We start from the raw sequence: 6,866 nt of genomic DNA, 5'->3' as shown, positions 1-6,866 counted from the left end.
TCACCCTCTGCCCAGGACATTTCTGGTTGTCATGACTAGAGGGCAGGTGCTCCTGACTCCTACCAGGTTGGGGCCTGGGGTGCTGCTTAGCACCCCACAGTGAACAGGACAGCCCTAGAGCCTCCAAGGGTGATGGCTCAGATGGAGGAGGCAGGTGGAGGTGGTTAGGGAAGGCCTTTCTGAGGAGGGGCTATCCCTCCACACTAGCACCCCTGCAACCTGAGAGGAGGTTCTGAGAGCACCATGCCTGGGGCAGGCAGAAGCAGGCAGAGCAGCCCACATGGTGCCAGGCTGGGGAATTACAGGAGAGGGAGGCCTCCAGAGCCCAGACCCCCAACTCCCAGCAGCCTCTGCCACATTCCTCCACCTGGGTGGGCAGGGGTGGGAGGCCTGGGCATTCCTGGTGAGAGAGGGAGGCCCAGAGAGCCTGGCCAGTCTCTGCCTGCTCCACTCACTGGAGCTGGGGCCTTCCTGTAGGTGCTCAGAGGGTATTTGCTAGAGAGCGTGAGGGCACAGGGCCTGCCTACAGAAAACCTTTCAGGGTGGGGATGCCCACCCTGCAGATAGGCCAGGGCTTTACCAGCACAGCGGGGTCGGCAGGCCTGGAGCCACAGTGGTCACACTTAGCCCTAAACCCTCGGTTCTGCTGTCTGCAGGGTGCCAGTACCAACAGTGGCTCCCTCTCAGGTGTTGTGACCACCAGATCAGGTCCCTACCCTGCCCAGTGCCCACTTGAGGGCAGAAGGGGAGGAAAGTACCTAGGGCCAAGTCAGGAAAACACAATCCATACTCCTGAGCAGCAGAGGATGGAGTGGGGGCTCCATGCCTCTGACCTGAGACCACACAGTAAACCCGCCAAGGAGCCAGGGGCAAAGGACAGGAGGGCTGGTCCCCATGGAGGCTTTGTGGTGGTGGCGGCTGTGCCTCCCCTCTTCCTGCACTCTCTGGGTTCTGAGAGGAGCCCTCCCGCCCCCGCAGACTCCCTGTAAGAACAAGCCTGGGCTCCCAATGGACCCCGCCACCATCAATGGCCAGCAGGAGCCTCCTGAGTCTCCGTGTGTTTACATTCCCACTGGGAAATATTTCCCCAGAGGAGCTGCAGGACAAATATTTTGTCAATGTTGAAACTTGGGCAAACAGAGCCTGGAGCCAAGCCCACCCCCACCCTCACCCTCTACACGGCAAGGCCCAGCTGAGGTCCTGGGGGCTTCTCACCTGGCTCATCCCTCTGTTCCCAGTCTGGCAGAGAGTGGGCATGGGGCAGGCACATGGTGCCCAGGGCCAGCTGGGCACAGAGGGTGGGCACCTTCCTACCTGAGCCCCAGTGGCTCTGAAGATCAGGCCTTCTGCCTCCCCAAAGCCAACCTCCTTTCCTTTTTGGAGTTCTCCTTTAATGAAATTGGAGTAACAGTACACAGAAGCAGTTGGGGTGTCTCTTGGCAGTTTAAAGCGCTGGAGCCCTAGGGTACTCCCCCCATCGAGCCCTGCCCCTGCATGGTGACTGGGGGCCTGGCAGGAAAGGCTGGGACCCCTCAGTGTCTCATGTTCCCGGCTGAGTCAGACTCGTGTTTAGGGTTGGGTGTCCTGGGTTCACCACGGCCCTAAACACAGGCCCACGCTTCTCTGTGCACAGGATAGGACCCAGCTGGCGCAGGGAGCTGCGTGGGTGGTCCACAGGCACTGGAGCTCACCTGCCTCACCTCCACCCTGCCTGAGCCACCTCTGCAGCCCTCAGCCTCCCTGGCCCTGCCTGGCCCCTGGTCTTCATCCAGCTAAGCCTCCCTCTGGACAGCTGGGAGGGGCCGTGGCATGTCCTGCCCCTGGTCCTTGGGCAGCTCCTACCAAGAGTTCACCTCTCAGCCTGGACATCATTCCTTTTCATGGCCAGCAGGTACTCCACTGCATGGATGGACCACACTCCTCTGTCCATCATCCCCTCACGGCCACTGTGAGTTGTGCTGCCATGGACGTTGGAATAGCAGTTTCTATACAGATATGAGCTTGAATTTCTCTCCAGGGTTACCAGGTGTGGAGCTGCTGGGTTGCCTGTACTGTGTTTAATCATCCCAGGGACCACCAGACTGGTATCCACAGAGGCTGCCCCACTTTGCACCCCTACCAGCCATGCACAAGGCTTCTGATCCCCCATGTCCTTGCTCACACCTGTCTGGCTTTATGATTCTGCTCAGTGGCCACAGCGAGGACCATGGTGTGGACCACAGGTTCGCATAAAAGGAGGCCTGAGTCTGGCACCAGGCCCCAGCCTAACCAAACCAGGGCCTCCAGTGCCTGGGGCAAGTGGGACATTGGTCTCTAGGCCAGTGGGAAGGTGACAGGAAGACAGGCAATTGGTCATTTTGCCACCACTGCCTAGCAGCCTCTCGGCCCTGGGCTTGGGACACTGTGATGAGGACACAGTGCCAATCCCTGCCTCATGGACCATATCAGGGGCTGGTATTAATTAGAGCATCTGATTAATCAGAGCATTGCCCAAGGACATGCTAACTGTCCTCTGTGGGGTGGGGGCAGTGACAGAACCTACCAGGTGGTGGGAGAACAGAAGGGGCAGCATATTAAGGAAGGTGCTTTAAGTGCAGAGAAGGCCTAGCTCAGGCACCAGCCCTAAGATCCCTATAATTAGAGAATTTGGACCAGCCCCAACCAGCATGAGGCCAGGGACCTTGGTCTGTCATGTCCCTGCTGTGGCACCAACCCCTGAAGTGGGCCTCATGGGGCTGGTGCCACATGCAATAAAATAAAATAAATAAAAGTTACTGAAAATGAAGGAAAAACATACAATAGTCTGGGGGTGCTAAAGTCCCCGGCACTGGGATCTGGGAGGTGGAGAGAAGCATCCCCCAGGCAGAGCATATTGCTAGTGCAGAGGCTGCTGGGGACAGTGAGATGGGAGCATTGCAGGCTCCAGAGCCTCAAGGCAGCTCTGGGGCCATGGGGAGGACTAGAGCCTTCAGACCCAGGCAACTCCCCTTGGAAATGCCACCTGGTGTGATGGCTGTTGGGCCCCTTAGGCAGAGTACTGGCACCAAAGGAGCACTCATCACAGTGGGGCTGGCAGACAGAGTCTGGGCCCTGGTGCCCTGTTTGCCCCTCATGTCCCCTGCTGCCTCACTGGGGTGAGTGAGAGCTGGTATAGCAGGTTGGTTTGCAGGGGGAAAGGGTGGCAGCTTGGGGAATGTGGAGTCTGCTCTGCAGTGGGGCAGGGCAGGTGCTGCCCCGGCCCTCTGAGAGGCTCTGCACAATGGCCTGGCCCTCCAGAGCACATCAGGACAGGCAGCTGCTGACACCATAAGCATCTGCCACCCTGGCCTCTTCTTAGGCCATGGCACCTCCCCAAGCCCCAGTTTTCTTTCCTCTGTAAAATGGAAACAGTGATTGCCTGCAGCTGCCCCACAGCTGCCCCACAGCCACCTACAGAGTGCAGGCATGGGACAGGGATTATAGTCCACCTCTCCATATCGTCCCCTTATCTGGGGCCTGGTCCCCAGGAAGAGCTGTAAGCATTGCTTCTCAGGGGAGGCCTCCCCAGGCTGTGGCCCCATAGTGCGGCCTGAGGACCAAAGTGGGCCCATGGGGCAGGGGCCACTTGCTCACCTCTGGGTGAGGTGCTCACCACATCCCAGGGCTGCGCAGCTGTGGAACTGGGGACTGTCAGCTCCAGCCCCGAGGGTCTGTACCTTGCCCTGGTAGCCGCTGCCCACCCAGCCATGCAGGGGCCACCGAGACCCCTTGGCTGAACTGAGCAGGTCCAGGGCAGCAGGGAGAGGGAAGTGAGACAGATAGAGACAGAGAAAGAGACAGAGAGACAGAGACAAAGAGAGCAGCCTGAAGAAGAGAAACGCAGGGAGGCCAGGAAGAGAGAGAAGTAGGGGCAATGGCTCTCTGTCCACCCCTGTGGCCCTGGGTACCGGGGCACAGAGCAGAGAGGATGGAAGCCCTGTGGGGCACTTTGTGGCCTGGAAACCACACGACTGTGGTGCCTGGAGGGTCAAGCTGACTGGGAAATCACTGCAGTTGCTGCAGGAAACCACACAGCCTGCAGTGATCAGGACCCTCGGGAAGCTGCAGGTGCCCCTACCCCACAGGATCCCTGCCTAGCTCTGGCTCTGCCCGCTGGGCCCTCCCGGTGAGTCAGATTCCTCCTGAGCTTCAGGCCTCCTGGCCATATAAGGCTGCCTGTGGGCACCTCTTAGAGAAGCTCAGGGCCCTTACCCTCCCCCATCCCCTATGGGAACCAGAGCTTGGCTAGGCCCCCAGGACAGAGGTGGGGGTAGGGGCCTGCTGGAGCCTTGATATTCTACAGAAGGGGCACAGCAGCCCCTGTGCTGAGGCTCAGGGGCCTTGGATGCCCACTGCCCTGCCCCAAGGGTCTAGGCAGGGTGAGAATGGGGGAAGGGGAACACTGGGGTCAGGGAGGCCAAAGGTTAAATAGGATAAAATAAGTGACATTGCAGAAATGTGGGCACCCTGGCTTTGAATTAGGGGTTCCCCCTAAAAATCTGGGGTCAGGACATTTTCACCTCTTAGCCCAGTGAGGTGCTGGGAGGTGTTCCTTATGGGAGAAGCAACCCTGGGACAGCCCCCTCCATGATGTACACAGACAATCTCCAGGGAGCTGCTGGGCCCCTTCATGGGTTCCTGGGACCAACTCCTTTTCTGCTCTGAGGGTGGCAGGCCTGGCTCAGGCTCTGGGAAGAGGAGAAAGGCTGGATCCAAGGAGTGGGACCTCTGTAGGGGTGGGTGGGGTGACGTCCCACCCAGATGCAGCCCTGGGAAAGCTGCCCCTCTGTGCTCCCACAGGGGCTGCCCCTCTGGGGCAGACTGGGAAGGGGCAGGGCAGGGACAGAATGAGGCCATCTGAGCACAGCAGGGGGCTTCCCACATGGGGGGCTTGCTCTCAGCCCTCCAGAGCAGCCAGGCAGCTGGACTAGGCCTGTGGGAGGCAAATTGCAGGGGCCACACTTCCTGCAGCCTTGGGGCCTCCTGGTCACTGCCAGGTACAACAAGGCAAACATGCTGTCTCAGTGAGTAGGAGGGATGTTGTAGGAGAGCAGACCAGGGACAACTCCTGGGGGCCATGTGGGGAGGGTGGCTGTCTGTTTAGAGCTGGAGGGTCCCAGGGTACAGATGCGGGGGAGCTGGAGGTGTCCAGCTCCCAGGGCCTAGTGAGCTGCCATGGGGGAGGTCTCGCCTCGATCCTAAGAGGAAAAGAAGCCCCATGCAGGCTGGGGAGAGGCTGGGTAAGGTCCTTCATGTCAGCCCAGGGCCCCATGCCCAGCAAAGTTCCAGGAGCACCCCCCAAACAGCTTATGTTCTGATTCCTCATAGCTTATGGTAAGCTTCACAAAGCAGGAGCCCCCTCACTCAGCTGGCAGAAGCAAGGCTCCCTTACTCTCAGCTAGGCCACTAAGGCGGTAGGAGGGACCAATTCCAAGCCGGGTCTTGCACTCTTTTTTTTTTTTTTTGACACAGAGTCTCACTTTGTTGCCCTTGGTAGAGTGCTGTGGCTTCATAGCCCATAGCAATCTCAGACTCTTGGGCTCAAGGAATTCTCTTGCCTGAGACTTTCAAGTAGCTGGGATTACAGGTGCTAGCCACAACACCTGGCTATTTTTCGAGATGGGGGTCTCACTCTTCCTCAGACTGGTCTCGAACCTGTGAGCTCAGGCAGTCTACTGGCCTCAGCCTCCCAGAGTGCTGGGATTACATGGGTGAGCAAGCCACCACACTGGCTTTAGATCCTAGACTCTTGACTCCCAGTTATAACGCTGACTGCCCCAATGAGCATCAGAACCCCACTCCCACCCCATGCTTCCCAGGATCCCAGTCATGGGCTTGGTGTGGGCTGGGCCCGCATACCCAGCACCAACCCAAGCCAATTCTCTGTTCTGCTTAGGAAGAAAATGATCCTGGTCAGGGAGCTGAGCCTCAGGGAACACCTGTGGAGAGCCCAGGACCCTGTGGGACTGTCCCCCAGGTCTCCCAGCACCCAGGCACTGCTTGGGCCTGTCTCTACCCCCTCTTGTATGGAGACCCGTCTTAATCCTTGTCCCCCCACCCTCATGCCCATATGTGAATCTGGCTGCCCTACCTCCCAGGCCTGGGCCTACATCAGATTGCTGTCCCCTCACCCCCATGCCTGTGTGTGAACCTGGCTGCCCTGCCTCCCAGGCCTGGGCCTGCAGCAGACGTCCTTCAGGTCAGGCCTGCAGTGGCACTGCACAGAGCAGACAGGCACCTGGATAGGTGACTTGCATCCCAGAGCCCTGGGATAGTGACCGACTACGCTGTGTGCCAGCCCGCCCTGGACAACTCTGAAGAGCCCTGAGTCCCTTGAGGGTCCTGTGCACAGGGTGCACACAGCAGGCCTCGGCCAGATGGCCTGTAGGTCAAACTCCTTCATCCCAGGGCTCTGTGAACCCAGAACCTGGTCTCTGTGGTTTCTAGTGGAGGCCCAGCTGGGGCTATTTCCAAAATGACCCAGATTCTCCCTCAGCCCCATCCTTCTGAGAGCAGGAACCTGTGACCCTCGAGGGAGTGGAGACAGGTAGCAGCCCCTAGGGGCAGGGGTGTTCCAGGTCAGAGGGAGGGGTCCAGCCACGGCTTTGGGCCTCCTTTAGCCAGTCCCTGGGGTCTGGACTGGCTCTCACAGTGGACCCTGGACCAAGCAACGGCCAACGGGGCCCAGAAGCTGTCCCCATGATGGGTTTGTGATGTCTTCATGAAACCTTCTCCCTGCTGTGGGTACTCCCAGCACCTGGCTGGTCTGTCTTCCTCCCAGAGGCCTGAGCTGCAGACTGCCACTGGCTCCTCCCAGCTTCTCTACCTCACAGACAGGGACAGAGGTT

The sequence above is a fragment of the Otolemur garnettii genome, unplaced genomic scaffold, assembly GCF_000181295.1.
Source record: "Otolemur garnettii isolate 467f Iridium unplaced genomic scaffold, OtoGar3 scaffold00023, whole genome shotgun sequence".
In the NCBI taxonomy this organism is placed as follows: Eukaryota; Metazoa; Chordata; class Mammalia; order Primates; family Galagidae; genus Otolemur; species Otolemur garnettii.
This window is presented reverse-complemented; position numbering follows the sequence as displayed.